The sequence below is a fragment of the Choloepus didactylus genome, chromosome X (assembly GCF_015220235.1).
Source record: "Choloepus didactylus isolate mChoDid1 chromosome X, mChoDid1.pri, whole genome shotgun sequence".
NCBI classification, from domain to species: Eukaryota; Metazoa; Chordata; class Mammalia; order Pilosa; family Megalonychidae; genus Choloepus; species Choloepus didactylus.
The window spans coordinates 167,010,573-167,031,019 of record NC_051334.1 but is presented as its reverse complement, the minus strand read 5'-3'; positions in this window follow the sequence as shown (position 1 = coordinate 167,031,019).

Here is a 20,447-nt window from a genome sequence, read left to right as displayed (position 1 = left end):
GTTGCCAGGGAGATTCACTCCCCTGGGTGTCTGATCCCACGTAGCGGGGAGGGCAGTGATTTCACCTTTCAAGTTGGCTTAGCCAGAGAGAGAGGGCCACATCTGAGCAACAAAGAGGCATTCAGGAGGAGACTCTTAGGCACAAATATAGGGAGGCCGAGCCTCTCCTTTGCAGCAACCGTCTTCCCAAGGGTAAAACTTATGGTAGAGGGCTCAACCCATCAAACAACCAGTCCCCTATGTCTGTGGTCATGTTAGCAACCATGGAGGTGGGGTAGGCGAATACCCCTGCATTCTCCACAGGCTCCTCAAGGGGGCACTACATCTTTTTTTTTTTTCCTTGTTTTTCTTTCTTTTTTTTTTTTTTTAACTTTCCCTTCTTTTTTAAATCAACTGTATGAAAAAAAAAGTTAAAAAGAAAACAAACATACAATAAAAGAACATTTCAAAGAGACCATAACAAGGGGGTAAGAAAAAGACAACTAACCTAAGATAACTGCTTAATTTCCAACATGTTCCTACTTTACCCCAAGAAAGTTACATAATATAGCAACATTTCTGTGAACTTGTTCCTACTATATCCATCAGAAATTAACAGACCATAATCATTTCTGGGCATCCCCAGAACATTAAATAGCTTATCTGTTCTTCTTGGATTATTGTTCCTCCTTCCTTAATTGCTCTCTACTGCTAGTTCCCCTACATTCTACATTATAAACCATTTGTGTTACATTTTTCAAAGTTCACATTAGTGGTAGCATATAATATTTCTCTTTTTGTGCCTGGCTTATTTTCCTCAGCATTATGTCTTCAAGGTTCATCCATGTTGTCATATGTTTCACGAGATCGTTCCTTCTTACTGACGCGTAGTATTCCATCGTGTGTATATACCACATTTTATTTATCCACTCATCTGCTGAAGGACATTTGGGTTGTTTCCATCTCTTGGCAATTGTGAATAATGCTGCTATGAACATTGGTGTGCAGATATCTGTTCGTGTCACTGCTTTCCGATCTTCCGGGTATATACCGAGAAGTGCAATCGCTGGATCGAATGGTAGCTCTATATCGAGTTTTCTAAGGAACTGCCACACTGACTTCCGGAGTGGCTGAACCATTATACAGTCCCACCAACAGTGAATAAGAGTTCCAATTTCTCCACATCCCCTCCAGCATTTGTAGTTTCCTGTTTGTTTAATGGCAGCCATTCTAACCGGTGTTAGATGGTATCTCATTGTGGTCTTAATTTGCATCTCTCTAATAGCTAGTGAAGCTGAACATTTTTTCATGTGTTTCTTGGCCATTTGTATTTCCTCTTCAGAGAACTGTCTTTTCATATCTTTTGCCCATTTTATAATTGGGCTGTCTGTACTATTGTCATTGAGTTGTAGGATTTCTTTGTATATGCAAGATATCAGTCTTTTGTCAGATACATGGTTTCCAAAAGTTTTTTCCCATTGAGTTGGCTGCCTCTTTACCTTTTTGAGAAATTCCTTTGAGGTGCAGAAACTTCTAAGCTTGAGGAGTTCCCATTTATCTATTTCCTCTTTTGTTGCTTGTGCTTTGGGTGTAAAGTCTAGGAAGTGGCCGCCTAATACAAGGTCTTGAAGATGTTTTCCTACATTATCTTCTAGGAGTTTTATGGTACTTTCTTTTATATTGAGATCTTTGGTCCATTTTGAGTTAATTTTTGTGTAGGGGGTGAGGTAGGGGTCCTCTTTCATTCTTTTGGATATGGATATCCAACTCTCCCAGCCCCATTTGTTGAAAAGGCCATTATGGCTCAGTTCAGTGACTTTGGGGGCCTTATCAAAGATCAGTCGGCCATAGATCTGAGGGTCTATCTCTGAATTCTCAATTCGATTCCATTGATCTATATGTCTATCTTTGTGCCGGTACCATGCTGTTTTGGCAACTGTGGCTTTATAATAAGCTTCAAAGTCAGGGAGTGTAAGTCCTCCCACTTCGTTTTTCTTTTTTAGAGTGTCTTTAGCAATTCGAGGCATCTTCCCTTTCCAAATAAATTTGATAACTAGCTTTTCCAAGTCTGCAAAGTAGGTTGTTGGAATTTTGATTGGGATTGCATTGAATCTGTAGATGAGTTTGGGAAGAATTGACATCTTATTGACATTTAGCCTTCCTATCCATGAACATGGAATATTTTTCCATCTTTTAAGGTCCCCTTCTATTTCTTTTAGTAGAGTTATGTAGTTTTCTTTGTACAGGTCTTTTACATCTTTGGTTAAGTTTATTCCTAGGTACTTGATTTTTTTAGTTGCTATTGAAAATGGTATCTTTTTCTTGAGTGTCTCTTCAGTTTGTTCATTTCTAGCATATAGAAACATTACTGACTTATGTGCATTAACCTTGTATCCCGCTACTTTGCTAAATTTGTTTATTAGCTCTAGTAGGTGTATCGTTGATTTCTCAGGGTTTTCTAGATATAAGATCATATCATCTGCAAACAATGACAGTTTTACTTCTTCTTTTCCAATTTGGATGCCTTTTATTTCTTTGTCTTGCCGGATTGCCCTGGCTAGCACTTCCAGCACAATGTTGAATAACAGTGGTGACAGCGGGCATCCTTGTCTTGTTCCTGATCTTAGAGGGAAGGCTTTCAGTCTCTCACCATTGAGTACTATGCTGGCTGTGGGTTTTTCATATATGCTCTTTATCATGTTGAGGAAGTTTCCTTCAATTCCTACCTTTTGAAGTGTTTTTATCAAAAAGGGATGTTGGATTTTGTCAAATGCTTTTTCAGCATCTATTGAGATGATCAATTGATTTTTCCCTTTTGACTTGTTAATGTGTTGTAATACATTGATTGTTTTTCTTATGTTGAACCATCCTTGCATGCCTGGAATGAACCCCACTTGGTCATGGTGTATGATTTTTTTAATGTGTCTTTAGATTCGATTTGCAAGTATTTTGTTGAGGATTTTTGCATCTATATTCATTAGGGAGATTGGCCGGTAGTTTTCCTTTTTTGTAGCATCTTTGCCTGGTTTTGGTATTAGATTGATGTTAGCTTCATAAAATGAGTTAGGTAGTGTTCCATTTTTTTCAATGTTTTGAAAGAGTTTGAGTAAGATTGGTGTCAGTTCTTTCTGGAAAGTTTGGTAGAATTCCCCTGTGAAGCCATCTGGCCCTGGGCATTTATTTGTGGGAAGATTTTTGATGACTGATTGGATCTCTTTGCTTGTGATGGGTTGGTTGAGGTCTTCTATTTCTTCTCTGGTCAGTCTAGGTTGTTCGTATGTTTCCAGGAAATTGTCCATTTCTTCTACATTATCCAGTTTGTTGCCATACAGTTGTTCATAATATCCTCTTATAATTTTTTTAATTTCTTCACGATCTGCAGTTATGTCACCTTTTTCATTCATTATTTTGTTTATATGGGTCTTCTCTCTTTTTGATTTTGTCAGTCTAGCTAGGGGCTTGTCAATCTTGTTGATCTTCTCAAAGAACCAACTTTTGGTGATATTTATCCTCTCTATTGTTTTTTTGTTCTCTATGTCATTTATTTCTGCTTTAATCCTTGTTATTTCTTTTCTTCTGCTTGGTTTAGGATTGGTTTGCTGTTCATTTTCTAGCTTCTTCAGTTGATTCATTAGTTCTTTGATTTTGGCTCTTTCTTCCTTTTTAATATATGCGTTTAGTGCTATAAATTTCCCCCTTAGCACTGCTTTTGCTGCATCCCATAGGTTTTGGTATGTTGTGTTCTCATTTTCATTCGTCTCTATATATTTAGCAATTTCTCTTGCTATTTCTTCTTTAACCCACTGATTGTTTAGGAGTGTGTTGTTTAACCTCCAGGTATTTGTGATTTTTCTAAGTCTCTGATGGTTATTGACTTCTAATTGTATTCCATTGTGGTCAGAGAATGTGCTTTGAATAATTTCAATCTTTTTAAATTTATTGAGGCTTGTTTTATGTCCCAGCATATGATCTATTCTGGAGAAAGTTCCATGAGCACTAGAAAAGTATGTGTATCCTGGTGATTTGGGATGTAATGTCCTGTATATGTCTGTTAAATCTAATTCATTTATCAGATTGTTTAGGTTTTCAATTTCCTTATTGGTCTTCTGTCTGGTTGATCTATCTATAGGAGAGAGTGATGTGTTGAAGTCTCCCACAATTATTGTGGAAACATCAATTGCTTCCTTTAGTTTTGCCAGTGTTTCTCTCATGTATTTTGTGGCACCTTGATTGGATGCATAGACATTTACGATTGTTATTTCTTCTTGCTGAATTGCCCCTTTTATTAGTATGTAGTGGCCTTCTTTGTCTCTCAAAACATCCCTGCATTTGAAGTCTATTTTATCTGAGATTAATATTGCTACACCTGCTTTCTTTTGGCTGTGGCTTGCATGAAATATTTTTTTCCATCCTTTCACTTTCAGTTTCTTTGTGTCCCTGTGTCTAAGATGAGTCTCTTGTATGCAACATATTGATGGTTCATTTTTTTTGATCCATTCTGCGAATCTATATCTTTTAATTGGGGAGTTTAATCCATTTACATTCAACGTTAAAACCGTGAAGGCATTTCTTGAATCGGCCATCTTATCCTTTGGTTTATGTTTGCCATATTTTTCCCTCTCTCTATTAATATCCTTTATTGTACCCATACCGAGTCTCTTTAGTACTGAACCTTTCTCCAAGTCTCTCTGTCCTGTCTTTGTTTCTCTGTCTGTAGGGCTCCCTTGAGTATCTCCAGTAGGGCAGGTCTCTTGTTAGCAAATTCTCTCAGCATTTGTTTGTCTGTGAAAAATTTAAGCTCTCCCTCAAATTTGAAGGAGAGCTTTGCTGGATAAAGTATTCTTGGCTGGAAATTTTTCTCACTCAGAATTTTAAATATATCGTGCCACTGCCTTCTTGCCTCCATGGTGGCTGCTGAGTAGTCACTACTTAGTCTTATGCTGTTTCCTTTGTATGTGGTGAATTGCTTTTCTCTTGCTGCTTTCAGAACTTGCTCCTTCTCTTCTGTGTTTGACAGTGTGATCAGAATATGTCTCGGAGTGGGTTTATTTGGATTTATTCTATTTGGAGTTCGCTGAGCATTTATGATTTGTGTATTTATGTTGTTTTGAAGATTTGGGAAGTTTTCCCCAACAATTTCTTTGAATACTCTTCCTAGACCTTTACCCTTTTCTTCCCCGTCTGGGACACCAATGAGTCTTATATTTGGACGTTTCATATCATCTATCATATCCCTGAGGTCCATTTCGATTTTTTCAATTTTTTTCCCCATTCTTTCTTTTATGCTTTCATTTTCCATTCTGTCATCTTCCAGGTCACTGATTCGTTGTTCAACTTCCTCTAGTCTTGTACTATGAGTGTCCAGAATCTTTTTAATTTGGTCAACAGTTTCTTTAATTTCCATAAGATCATCCATTTTTTTATTTAGTCTTGCAATGTCTTCTTTATGCTCTTCTAGAGTCTTCTTGATTTCCTTCATATCCCGTACTATGGTCTCATTGTTCATCTTTAGTTCTTTGAGTAGCTGCTCTAGGTGCTGTGTCTCTTCTGATCTTTTGATTTGGGTGCTTGGGCTTAGGTTATCCATATCGTCTGGTTTTTTCATATGGTTTATAATTTTCTGTTGTTTTTGGCCTCGTGGCATTTGCTGAACTTGATAGGGTTCTTTTAGGGTTTGTAGACCTATTGAAGTCTTTATCTCTAATTTATCAGATCTACAGCTTTGTGGAGTACACTTTCTCTAACTAACCAGCAGGTGGCGTCCACGAGCCACCTCTTCTCCACAAGCCAGTTCTCCCCTGCTTAGCCTTTTTTTTGGTGAGTGGGGGAGTGAGTCTTGTGGGGCCCAATTGGTGTACCAAGCTTGCGTGTGTAGTTGGTGTTGCCTGCCCTGTATATGGGGCGTGTTTCTGGGCAGTCGGGGAGGGGGGGTGGCCCTAACAATCAAATCTCCCTGATGATCCTAGAGTTTTAAAGCTGCTGCAATAGTCTAATCCTTCAGTTCAGTCCTGCCACAGTTTGTCTCTGCCACTGACCCACAAGTCTTTGGTATTGGCGTATGGCTCCTGAGACTTGCAAGTGGGCCCCTCTTCCAGGCCGTGCACCCCAGGTCCTCTGTTGAGGGATGACTGTGCTATGTCACAGGTGAGTGCCGTCCCCCCAGGGCAGTTCTGGGCTGCTGGGCTGTGTAGGGAGGCTCCCAGTCTGCTCAAATGATGGCTGAATGGGGCTTTGTTAATTCACACTGCTCCACCTTCCCAGCTCTGGGACAGTCAGCTGAGGTTGCAGGGAAGGCTAATGTCCACGCCCAGTTTTGTGGTGTGTGCCTGTTATTTGAAGCACTTCCGTCACACTGGGTTGTCTGGGGCAGCTCTGGGCTATGGGGCTGGCGATGGGCAGGAGTGTTTCCTGTCCACCAGGATGGTGGCTGTGAGCGGACACCCCCCTTTTCTTGCAAAGTTGTGGTGTTTAGTGAATTTTCTCAGCCACTGGATTATTGCCTTTTGTCTCAGAGCTCTCTTAGTTCTGCTCTTGACTTGACGTGCCCAAATTGCAATTCTTTGAAGCTTTCTGTATTGGGCTTCTTAGAGTAATTGTTTTAGAAAAAGAAAAAAGGATTGAAAAAAAAAAAAAAAAAAAAAGGGCCCTCCTCAGAGATCTAATGGGTTATTGAAATGCTAAGAGACAAAGCAACCAGGGCCATTAAGGAAAGGTCCACAGGGCAGAGAGATCAGCTTTTCTTCGGGATTTGCATATGCCCCTCAAGGCCTGAGCTCCGCCCTTCCCCTTTCTGTGTTCACCAGAACTCCAAAAATCCTCTGCTTTTATTTTGGAGTTTTTCGTGTTATTTTTTTTTTCTATGCCTGTCTCCTCTCTGCTGGGCTGGCAGCTCTCAGATTCTCTGGTGTCTGGTCTCAGTCTATCTATGGTTGGAGTTTGAATCAGTAGAATGAGTTTCCGAGAAGGGCTACCACTACAGTTCTCCCTTCTCCTTCCCGGAGCTGGCAGCCCCTCCTCCCACGGGACTGAGCCTGGCAGGGAGGGGCGCGGGTCCCCTGGCCGCAAAAACTTACAGATTTCGCTGATCTCAGCAGTTCGACATTTTCATGAGTGTTGTATGAAGTATGCCCAAAGACAGATTGCTCTGTGGTGTCCAGTCCACGCAGTTCCTGGCTTTTTACCTACTTTCCTGGAGGAGTAACTAAAACTTACAGCTCACCAGTCTGCCATCTTGCCCCCCAACACAGAGCATTTTGAAACGAGAAAAGTAGCAAAGTCTTACTTTGCTCTTGTAACAGCTTTTGTCTTGAAGTGTAATTTGTCCAATAATTGTATAGTCCCCCTCTCTTTTAGTTCCTGTTTGTATGGAACATTTATTCAATCCTTTCACTTTCAACCTATTTGTGTCTTTGTGAAACAAGATATAGTTGGATTGTGCTTTTTTATCCATTCTTTCAATGTGTGTCTTTTTTCTAAATTTTTTAAAACTTTTCATCTTGAAATAATTGAACCTAGAGGAGAGTTGCAAAAAAATTACAAACCCATACTTAGAACCCCAACGTGTCCCAGCTCTCCCCAAGATACCCAGTGTTCTAGTTTGCTAATGCTGCAGAATGCAAAACACCAGAGATGGATAAGCTTTTATAAAACAGGGGTTTATTTCACTACACAATTACAGTCTTAAGGCCAGAAAGCGTCCAAGGTAACACATCAGCAATCGGGTACCCTCACCGGAGGATGGCCAATGGCCTCCGGAAAACCTGTTAGCTAGGAAGGCAGCTGGCATCTGCTCCAAAGCTCCGGCCTCAAAACGGCTTTCTCCCAGGACGTTCCTCTCTAGCAAGCTTGCTCCTCTTCAAAACATCACTCCCAGCTGCACTCCGTTTTCTCTCTTTGAGTCAGCTCATTTATATAGCTCCACCAATCGAGGCCCACCCCGAATGGGTGGGGCCACGCCTCCATGGGAACATCTCATCAAAATTATCTCCCACAGCTGGGTGGGGCACACTCCAAGCAAATCTAACCAACACCAAAACTTCTGCCCCACACAAGACTACAAAGATAATGGCATTTGGGGGACACAATACACTCAAACCGGCACATTCCACCCCCTGGAACCCAAAATGACATTATCTTTCCAAATACAAAATACATTCATTTCATCACAATATCACAAAAACTTAAATCATTTCAGTAACAAAAGTTAAGTACAAAATCCCATCAAAATCAATTTAGGCGTGGTCAGTCCCAAGGCACAATTCCCCTCTAGCTGTGGATCTGTGAACCTAGAACAGGTTATGTGCTTCCAATATACAAAGGAGAGACATTCATAGGATGAACATTTCCATTGCCATAAGGAGAAACAGTAAGGAAAACAGGGTTAACAGGAGCAAAACAGTTCCTAAAACCCACAGGACAAAGTCCATTAGATTTCAAAGTCCGAGAGTCATTTACAGAACAATGTTGCATCCTTGGGGCTTGAGAGAGCGGGAGTCTAACCCTTCCTAAGGGCCTTTTCGGCAGCCCTTTCCTCTCCAAACGCTTGGGTGAGTGCTCCAACACTTCCACACATTGGGGAGACCACCTTCTCGGCCCCACCCTCCTCAAACATCGGGGCAGCTCCCGGATTCCCTTTCATCTCCGGGGCACACGCTCAACCCCTTCAGAACAGTGGGGTGGCAGCCAGGCTCTCCCCAATTCCCTGGGAATGTGCTCCAACCTCTTTGGGACCTGAGGTGGCAAAACTCTTCCAGAGCATCGAGGCGGAAGGCCCGCCCTCGACCTCCAGGGCAAACTCACCCTTTCCATGCATGTGGGCTGCTCTGCTCTCCCAGCCCGAGACCTCTTGACTCCAGACCTCAACCTCCATGGCTCTGTCTTTGAAGAAATTTTTCCTTCAGTTTGTTCCTTGTCTGTCTCCTCCAGTCCAGACCGGCAATGGCTCCGTCTATAAAGATCTCGCAAAAATTCTGTTGGCTTTGCATGAAGCATGCAGGGGTCAAAGCCATCAGACAATAGGACTTTCCACAAATCCTTTCTGCTTAACTCCTTATCCAATCTTGGCTTGTACTGAAATGGCGGCTGGCTTCCATGTTTGGTTACATCCTCATGTTGGGCTGTAGCTTCAGGGATTCCACCCCCTGGAAGCTCGTAATTTTCCAAGTGATCAACTTCTGGTTTCTTTGAACCCAAGAGTTCAGTTCTAAGTTTCTCTCTCTCTGCTCGCATTTTACTATAAGCTGCAAGGAGAAGCCAGGATACGTCCTCCACACGTAGTCTGGAGATCTCCTCAGCTAAGTATTCCAAGTTGTTGCTTCCAGATTCTTCCTTCCATCTGACACCAGGACTCAATTTTGCCAAATTCTCTGCCACTTTAAAACAAGGATCGCCTTTCTTCCAGTTTACAACACATTCATCGTTTCTGTTCAAGTCCTCATCAGAAGTATCTTTAGAGTCCGTATTTCCACAAACAGTCTCTTTAAAGCAGTTTTGGCCTTTTCTATCAAGCTCCTCACAATTCTTCCAGAAACTCCCCCTTATCCATTTAAAAAGCCGTTCCAACATGTTTGGTATTTGCAGACTCAGCAGCAAAAGCACCCCACTCTGGTACCAAAATCTGTTCTAGTTTGCTAATGCTGCAGAATGCAAAACACCAGAGATGGATAAGCTTTTATAAAACGGGGGTTTATTTCACTACACAATTACAGTCTTAAGGCCACAAAGCGTCCAAGGTAACACATCAGCAATCGGGTACCCTCACCGGAGGATGGCCAATGGCCTCCGGAAAACCTGTTAGCTAGGAAGGCAGCTGGCATCTGCTCCAAAGCTCCGGCCTCAAAACGGCTTTCTCCCAGGACGTTCCTCTCTAGCAAGCTTGCTCCTCTTCAAAACATCACTCCCAGCTGCACTCCGTTTTCTCTCTTTGAGTCAGCTCATTTATATAGCTCCACCAATCGAGGCCCACCCCGAATGGGTGGGGCCACGCCTCCATGGGAACATCTCATCAAAATTATCTCCCACAGCTGGGTGGGGCACACTCCAAGCAAATCTAACCAACACCAAAACTTCTGCCCCACACAAGACCACAAAGATAATGGCATTTGGGGGACACAATACACTCAAACCGGCACACCCAGATCCGCCAATTCTAAAATTTTGCCACCTTTGCCAAATTATTCTATCATCAATCTATCCATCTATGTATTTTCTGAACATTTGAGAGCAGTTGCACACATCATGCCTCCTTAAACACATAATTTCCATGTACATTTCCTACAAACAAAGATTTATGTAATCACCTTAAGTACGGTTATCAAGTTCAAGAAATTTAAGTTGATAAAAAGCTTGCATTCTATATTCTAATTTTTCCAATAGTCCCATTAAAGTCCTTTTGAGCCTTTTCTACCTCATTCTTAGATCCCATTGAGTATCGTATATTGCATTTAATTGTCATTATCTTTAGTTTTTCTCTTTTTTTAAATTTTGGAAACATACATACAACATAAATTTTGCCATCCTAACCCCTCCCAAGCATATCAAGTGGGATTAATCACATTCAGGATGTTGCAGTACCTTCACCACCATCCATTACTATGATTTCCCTTCACCCCAATCAAAAACCCTAGGTTAATTTTTTTTTTAAATCTTCATTTTATTGAGATATATTCACATACCACGCAGTCATACAAAACAAATCATACATTCGATTGTTCACAGTACCATTACATAGTTGTACATTCATCACTTAAATCAATCCCTGACACCTTCATTAGCACACACACAAAAATAACAAGAATAATAATTAAAGTGAAAAAGAGCAATTGAAGTAAAAAAGAACACTGGGTACCTTTGTCTGTTTGTTTGTTTGTTTCCTTCCCCTATTTTTCTACTCATCCATCCATAAACTAGACAAAGTGGAGTGTGGTCCTTATGGCTTTCCCAATCCCATTGTCACCCCTCATAAGCTACATTTTTATACAATTGTCTTCAAGATTCATGGGTTCTGGGTTGTAGTTTGATAGTTTCAGGTATCCACCACCAGCTACCCTAATTCTTTAGAACCTAAAAAGGGTTGTCTAAAGTGTGCATAAGAGTGCCCACCAGAGTGACCTCTCGGCTCCTTTTGGAATCTCTCAGCCACTGAAGCTTATTTCATTTCCTTTCACATCCCCCTTTTGGTCAAGAAGATGTTCTCCGTCCCACGATGCCAGGTCTACATTCCTCCCCGGGAGTCATATTCCACGTTGCCAGGGAGATTCACTCCCCTGTGTGTCTGATCCCACATAGGGGGGAGGGCAGTGATTTCACCTAGGTTAATTTTATATTAGCAATCCATTGCCTCTGCACCCCCCTGCCCCATAACCTGATCTCTATTTTCTGTCTCTATGAGTTTGCATATTCTCTATTTTCTTTGTGGCTACCATGGGGCTTAAATTTAACATCCTAAATCCATAATAATTTCATTTACTTTGATATCAATTTAACAACTTCAATAGTATACATAAACTATGTTCTTATAGCCCTCTGTCCTTCCACATTTATGTAGTCCTTGTCACAAATTACATATTTAAACATTATGAGTCCAAATAATTTGTTTGTCATAACGTATTATGCAGTTGCCATTTAGATCCAGTAGGAAGTAAAAAGTGGAGTTACAAGCCAAAAATACATTAGTGCTGGTATTTATATTTACCCATGTCAATATCTTTTCTGGAGATCTTTATTTCTTCATGTGGCTTCAGTCAGTTGTCTAGTGCCCTTCCTTTAGCACCTCTTGTAGGGCCAGTATTGTGGTGAAGAAATCCCTCAGCTTTTGTTTAACTGGGAATATATTAATATTTCCCTCATTATTTTTCCTTCCCTCATTTTTGAAAGACAGTTTGTTGGTTCTAGAATTCTTGGGTGGCATTTTTTTTTGCCTTCAGCAATTTAAATATGTCCTCCCACTGCCTTCTTGCCTCCATGGTTTCCAATGAGAAATTGGCACTTGATCTTATTGAGGCTCCCATGTAGGTGACAAGTAACTTTTGTGGCTCTCAGAATTCTTTCTCTTTGGAATTCAACTGTTTGATTATAATATGGCATGGCATGAGTCTCTTGGATTTATCCTGTTTGGAGTTCATTGAGCATCTTTGATGTGTATTTTGTTAAATTTTGGAAGTTTTTAGCCACTATTCCTTTGAATATTCCTTCTGCCCCTTTCTCCCTTCTTAATCCTTCTGGGACTCCAACAGTGCTAATATAGGTACACTTGATGGCATCCCAAAGATTCCTCAGACTCTGTTCACTTTTTTTCTTTCATTTCTCTTTCTGCTCCTCACACTGGATCATTTCAAATATCTTATCTTCAAGTTCACTGATTCTTTCTTCTGACTGCTCCAATCTGCTGTGAACCCCTCTATAGAATTTTTAATTTCTGTTACTGTGGTCTTCAGCTCTGTTTGTTTCTTCTTCATAATTTCCATCTCTTTATTAATATTTTCTTTGTGTTCCTCTATCACTTTACTGATTTTCTTTAGTTCTTTGTCGCTGTTTTCCTTTAGCTCTTTGAGCATATTTAGGACTCTATTTTTAAAGTCTCTGTAAGGAATGTCCCAGGTCGGATCGTCCTCACTGATGGTTTCTAATGCTTTAACATTCTTGTTTGCCTGGGCCATCACTTCCTCTTTCTTTGTATGTTTTGTAATATTTTGTTGAAACCTGGAAATTTTTATATTTCAGTGTGTTATTACTGGAATTTAGTTTCTGAGGCATCTGTTCCTTAAGCTTATATCCAGCTAGTGTTATGAAAGAGCTTTCCTTGAATGAAAGAATCTAACAAACAAAAAGAAAAAAAAAAGAAGGAATAAAAGAAAACACCTTTTCCAGTCTTTGCAGATTGACTTGTGCAAGTGCTCTCCTTTAGGGCTTATCCATGCAATGAGCTTGGAGAATATTTCCAGGCCAATGTATAGGGGCCTTCTTTTCTGCATATGCATCTTGTATAGAAATGTGTCCTCTTTCCTAGGAAACAGTTTCCTCACAGTCCCAGGCACTGCACTCTATGCCCTACAGCCAGCAATCCCTTGCCCCAGGCAGTCACTTGACTGCTCTCTCACAGCATTCTGTAGAGGAGCTCAATGAGCCACCTTCTATGTGCAGGGCAAGTTCTGGTGAGCCCCTCAGGCCACCTCCAGACAGATTGGGTCAGACATACATGTTCTCAGTGTATGCACAAGGGTTACTCTCCTCCTTCTGGAACCAGCACTAGACATCTGCACTGTAAGCACAGACTACCTTTGCAACAAACTGGTGAGTAGTGGGGAGGGACCAACCAATGCGCCATGAAATCCTACCCCTTTTAAGTGGCCTTTTTCTTGATTCAGTGCTTTCCCTGTTATTGCAATCCTTTATCTGTTTTCTGGAACTTTAAAAAGATGTTTCTGCCAGTTCTTGCTGGTTCTTCAAAGCTTTGTAGAGGGACAGACCCTTGAAGCTTCTCACCCAGCCATCTTGATTGGAGTGTGGCCCTAATCTGTGTCTTTTGATTGGACAGCTTAATCCATTTAATTTCAGCATAATTACTGATAAGGCAGGACTTACTTCAACCATTTTGTCCTCTGTTTCTTGTATGTTTTGTATGTTTTTTGTCCCTCATTTCCTTCATTGCAGCCTTCTCTTGCCTATAGTTGATCTTTTGTAGTGGATCAGATTGATCCCCTTCTCATTTACATTTCTGTATGTATTTTAAATACTTTTTTGTGAGTACCATGTGGTTTGTATCAAACATCTTAAATCTATAGCAAAGTAGTTTGGAATGATACCAACTTAACTTGAATAGAACACACAGTCTCTGCTTCTATGCCACTCTGTTCTTTCTTTTTATGTTGTTTTGTCACACATTACTTCTTTATATTTTGTGTCCCCATAACACAGAAATATGGCTATTTCTTTTTCAATTATATTCTAAATCTTGTAAGAAATAAAAATAGAGTTATATAATGAGAATAAAATAATACTGGCATTTGTATTTACCCATGTAGTTACCTTTAACAGAGATCTTTATTTCTTCTTACAACTCTGAATTGCTATCTACTGTCCTTTCCTTACAGCCTAAAGAACTGCCTTTAGCCTTTCTTGTAGGGCAGGTCTTGTGGTGACCTGCCCTTAGCTTTTGTCTATCTGGGAATGTCTTAAACTGTCCCTCATTTTTGAAGGATAATTTTGTCAGATGTAGAAATCTTGCCTGGCAAGTTTTCCCTTTCAGTTGTTTAAATATGTTGGACCACTGCCTTCTTGCTTCAAAATGCTTTCAGGATTCTCTTTATCTTTTGTATTTAACATTTTGATTATGGCATGTCTTGGAGTGGGTTTTTTTGGGTTAATCCTTTTTGGAATTCACTGGGTTTCTTGGATGTATGTATTTAGGTCTTTCATCAATTTGGAGAAGTTTTCAGCCATTATTTCTTCATTACTTCTTCATTATTTCTTTCTGCCCTTGCTCCTTCTGTTTCTTCTTGGACTCCCATAATGCATGTGTTGGTATGCTTCATGTTGTCTCACAGATTCCTTAGCCTCTGCTCACTTTTTTTTCATTCTTTTTTTTATCAGCCCTTCAGACTGAATGATTTCAATTGTTTTGTCCTCTAGTTCACCAATTCTGTCTTCTGCCTGTTCAAATCAGCTGTTGATCCCTCTAGTGTCTTTTTAATCTCCATTACTGTGGTTTTCATCCCCAAAAGGTCTGTTTGGTTACTTTTTTAAATTTCTAATCCCTCCTTTTGTCCATGCATTGTCTTCATGATTCGCTTTAGTTCTACATTTATATTGTCCTTTAGCTCATTGAACTTATTTATGAGAGTTGACTTAATATCTTTCATTAGTTGTTCCAATGTCTATGCTTCCTCTTTTGTTTTATTTTGTTCCTTTGAATCGGCCATCTCTTCCTGTTTCTTTATAAGTCTTGTTATCATTTGTTAAAATCTGAGTATTTGATTATTTTGATGTGATAACTCTGGAAGTCAGAATCGTCCCTCCTACTTAAGACTTATTGTAGATTGGCTGTGTGATAAGGCTCTTCTTCAATGCTTACCTCCGTTTATACTGAACCTATCCAACAACCTGTGGTTAACAGTTCAGTTGTTCCCAGGTCTCTTTGAGCCTGCATCTTGCCCTTGGTATGTACTACAGTTTTCAAGAATTCCCCAGTATGTGCAACTGTCTCTCCAAGGAAAGGAGTTCTCCCTGTCTTCTCCTCCTGGGGCCCTGGGCTGTACTCTTTGTTTTTATTACAGTTTTTCCTCCCTGGAAGCTGTGATCAGCTCAGCTCCACTCCCATGCTCTGGTATGCCTTTTCACTCCAGCTTTCAGCACTGCATTGGTGCTGCAGTCCTGCAGCTCAGGTCCCACTTTCTGTGTTGCTTTTCCTCCCCCAGTAACTTCCAGTTTAGGGGTCCCATACCCATACCCTGAATCTGCCTTCTATGGAGCTAGTTGAGGTTGATGCACAAAGACATCCAATATTTTTGTTTAGGTATACCAGTAATCAGGCTCCAGAGACCCACACTGGAAATGCATGTGGGCTGCCAGTCAACCACTGTGGGTGGGTGGGTCAGGACTCAGGAACCCATACTTGCATGTGTGTGGGCCCCAGTCCCCATTATGGGTCATTCATGTCCCAGGGACTCACACTGGAATGTGCATGGGCTGTCCAGCCGCCACTGTGGGTGGGTGGGGCCTCAGGAACCTGTGCTTGATTGCACCAAGCCACTGCTCTGAGTCACACAAACGGCCAAATAGGTCTGAGTGGGGGGAGGGTCCCAGACAGTTAAATTTGTCCCATCACTCTCCTACCATGTTTAGGTGGTGTTTTTTCCTCCCTGATTCAGTGCTAATTGAGTTGCTCTTTAGTCTCAATCATTTTCCAGAGTTTTGAGAAAGTTGATTCTGCCCTGTTTCTTGCTATTTCTAAGGAAAGACATACACTAGCAAGTCTTACTCTTTTCTTGATGATATCATTCCGTCTCCTTTTAAATTGGATATTTGTCTTTTTATTATTGAGTTGTAAGTGTTCTGTATATATTCTAGATAGAATTCCTTTATCAGATACATATGATTTGCAAATATTTTCTCTTATTTTGTGGGTGGTCTTCCCACTTTCTTGATTGTGTGCTTTGAAGCACAAAAGCTCTTAATTTTGAAGTGATGTTCCATTTATCTATTTTTCTTTGGTTGTGTGAGCTTTTGATGTCATATCTAAGAAACTGTTGCCTAATTCAAAGTCACAAAGTTTTATGAAACTTCTAAGAGTTTCATAGTTTCAGCTCTTGCTTTTTGGTCTTTAATACATTTGAGTTAACATTTTCTACATGGAGTGAGGTTGGGGTCCCCTTTCATTCTTTATCATGTGGATATCTGGTTGTTCTAGCACCATTTGTCAAAAAGACTATTCTTTTCTCATTGAATTGTCATTGCAACCTTGTCAAAAATGAATTGACCCTAGATGCGTGAGGTTATTTCTGGTCCGTGGCATTTTTAACTGACAGAAAAGAATGGTCAGTTACGGAGGGTCTACACATAATAGTCCCTGTGTCTCAGGCTAGCGCACCCAGTAGACTCCTCTCTCTCCACTATGCAGAGAAAGGGCCACAGCCCAGGGAAATAGTAATCATAATCACCAAAATTAGATTTAATGGCCCAACCAAGAAGCAAATCATGTGGGAAAGTTAAACTTGTTTCCAGAACCAATCTCCCTTTCTCAGGAAAGTTATACTTCAATGTAGACTCCATTCCTCTTTATAAGTCCCCACCCTAGCAGATTTTAAGAAAAGTCTTCCCTTCTGACTAAGGCCCCATTCTCCTTAGCTGGGCACCTCATCCAATGTTAACATTCTTAAGACTTTCCATTCTGAGTTTAAGCTATAGTTAGAGCCTAGACTTTCAGAAAGCAAAGGAGCTTAGTTTCATTTTTTTCTCAAAGCAAAATGTCCTTGCTCCTTCTTTGCCCTTCACACAGCCTTACAGACAATTCCTACAGTTTCTCTCGGGCTCCAAGGCATCTGCAGATATTGTAATTCAAGTATACATCCTCATTTCCATCTAGAACATTTATAAGAGTTCAAAATAAGACAGGTCCCATCCCTAATGCCCCTCCAGGGAGGGAGGGGTCCTTGATGTTCACTTTATTAAAAGCCTTAGAAAATGCTGGCTGTTGAAGTGTTCATCTAAAGCTACACAGGCATAAAGGGGCCTTGGTAGTGAATACTTGAAACCATCCATGAAGATGAAGTAACTATACAATCTAATTCTCAAATGCAAATATGAAATAATTGGCTCTGGATCAGCACAACCCACACTTTGGGTAGCACCCCAGCTATTGGCAATAGGTTTATTCCAGACATAACATGTCCTTCCCCCTTTTACTGACAGGATCCCAACTGACAGTGAGCCACCTCACAGTTGAAGCAGACTGCTGAGAGCAGAAAGGGAGAATGACCTCCCCACCCCCTACCTGGCACCTGATGATCCTGGCTCATGCCATCAAGAAGGTTCATTACCTCTTTCTTTTTAAAGACGTATTTTTATTTATTAGAGAAACTGTGGAATTACAGAACAACACGCATAAAATACAGGATTCCCAAACACCACCCCACCACCAACACCTTGCACTGGTGTGGAACATCTGTTACAATTGATGAGAGCACGTTTTTATAATTGTTATGGTTTAACTTAAGGTTCATTGTTTGTGTAATGTACTTCCATGGATGTTTTAAGAAATTTATTCTGTTACCATATAAACAACCTAACATTTCCCCTTTTAATCATATTCAGATATGTATTTCAGTACTGTTAATTGGGTTCTTTTCCTCTTGACTAGTAGGGATCCATGAATTGGGGGAAGCAATGAGCCAGAGTAGAAAGGGGGATAGACTTTGGTACCAAATACCCTGGATTTGAATCCCTGATGCGGTATTTGCTTGCTGTGGCAGACCTGGAAATGCACTCTTCAGATTGCCTGTCGAGCTGACCAGCTGTGAGGAGTGTGGTTAGCTGACAGCCTCCAGCTGTTAGCTCCTTCAGGGTCTGCCTCAGCTTTTGGGCCAAGGTCATGCTGTTCTTGGGGTGGCCCCCAGTCAATGACTGATCAAGGCCCATTTCCACCCCCAGAAGACTCTAAAGACAATCTTTACTTAGAAGCTCTCCATCAGGCTGATAGAGTTTGACAGGTCTGCATTGTGGTGTGACGGCTTCTCTTGCCCAATCCTGCTTCCTCCCCTTTTCTTTCACAGGACCACTAAACATTTTGCACTTCTAACTGTCACAGCATCTCCTTCCCATAGAACTCAACCTGTCTCTCTCAGCCTCAGTTTTCTCCCCTGTTAAAGGGGAATAATGACATTGTCCCACAGGGTTGTTGGGAAGATTAAAACTAAGTAAAATACCTGGCCCAAAGAAAAGGAAGCTGTTACTACTACAGAGTTTATTATTTCCATGGTTACACCCTAATTTTAAAAATAAATAATAAATTTTCCATAGTAGCCCAAACCTGGTAACAACCTCAATGTCCGTGGACAGGAGGATGGATAAATAAATTGTGGTGTATCCATACAATGGAATGTTAATTAGCGATGAAAAAGAATGAACTAGTAATACACCCAAAAACTTGGATAAATCTCACCAACATTAGATTGAGCTAAAAAGACCAGACACAAAAAACTATATTCTGTATGGTTCCATTTTTCTGAAGTTCAAGAATAGACAAAATTAATCAATGATAGTAGGGTCAATGACTCAATGGTTATCCTTAGGGGATAATGACTAGGGGCATAAAGGAGCCCTCTTGGGAGCTGAAAAGATTCTCTGTTTGAGAGCTGGAAAGGTTCTCTATCTTGATCTAGAGTCTGGTTACATGGATACACACACACACGTAAAAAGTCATGAAGTTAACACTTAAGAGGAATGGACTTTATGCGCTTAACTATCTATGCTATGCCTCATTTTTTAAAAAGGAAAAGATAATGAGGAGTATTTTCATTATTAATTAGTGTAGGCACATGTTAAGTTTTTAAATTTAGAAAATACAGAGAAGTAGAAAAAAATTACCTATCCCCCCACCAAAGATAAACATTGGAGTCATTTTAGATAATGCATTCCATGCTCCAAATCTCTTATCACTCCACCTCTTAATGGTCTCTCTTTGGCTCATGGAGAAAGGAAGTTTCACCATCACTTCTACCTTCTTGGAGTAGTGCTGGGAGGATCATTTCCAGGATCTTTCTAGCTCCTCCTTCACTCCTTCCCTCAGATAGAGCCTGAAACTAAATAACTCCGAAATTAGAACCTCCTCAACTGCACATAACCTCACAATATAGCTGGGCTTCTCTAAAATTTCAGGTCCCTTTCTGGAGAGTACAGATCAGGGGCTCAGGTTCATTGGGTTTGTTGCCTTTACAAGAGTTTAAATACCAACTCAAGCCCCAAAGAACTTTCTGATTGGGAATGGGCCTGACTTTCCCTTAAAACTGAAATAGCCCAGGTTGAGAGAGATCAAGCTTTTTGCCTGGTTTTGTGTGAATTGTGAGAGAAAGACATTTTCCAATTTGCTTAAGAGACCACAAACTGTCAAGGTGACCCTGTAGGGAACATCTTAAGGCAATTTATAATCAAAACCAAGCAGCTGTAACACAGGGGCCTCCTTCCTGGATAGCTGGGTTTCAAAGTGAGGTCCCCAAGCCAGCATTACCTGGCTACTAGTTATAAATGCAAATTTGGGTGCCCCACCCTAGACCTATTGGATCAGAAACTCTGGGGGTAGGACCCAGTCATCTGTATTTTAATAAGTCCTCCAGGTGATTCTGATGCAGTCTCAAGTTTGAGAACCTCTATTCTAGAGTTTTCTAAATTCCACTGCCAGAGAAAGCAAGGATGTATTCATGCATGCTCTGCTCATGCTCAGAACTGGTGCTCTGTGTCCTTAGCACAACTTAGGGGCACATGCTAAGTCCATATAACTTCAAAGTTTCTTGTTCTTCATATCCTGAACCCAAGGAAAGTCGTTCCTTTTTGCTGTTAGCTGAACAGACTAAGATGAAATGTAGCCCAATGTTCCCCCAACAAAAAGATTTATTAATTTGTACTAATGACTGTTTAGAGAAAAACATAAAAACCAGTGTCCTTGTTGAGTGCTCCTTCTCGAGGGCAAAATGTGGATGTTATCTGTAAAATCAACAAATTTGTCACCAAAGTGAAATGTTATCTTTTCCTAAGGACTTTCCCAGGCAGCTCAAGGCCTCAAGGACTAGACGGCCTCCCCCCTGCCCAACCCATGAGCGGATGAAGGAGGTTAGAGTTTGCGGCCATAACTCTAATGTTTTAAGACAGCTCAGATGTGTGTTTGTTCTCAGGTTAGGAGCTTTGCACAGTCGCAGCTGAAGAAAGGCGATCATGGGCCTGTTCAAAGACTCAAACAATCCCCACAGACCTTTGCCTTT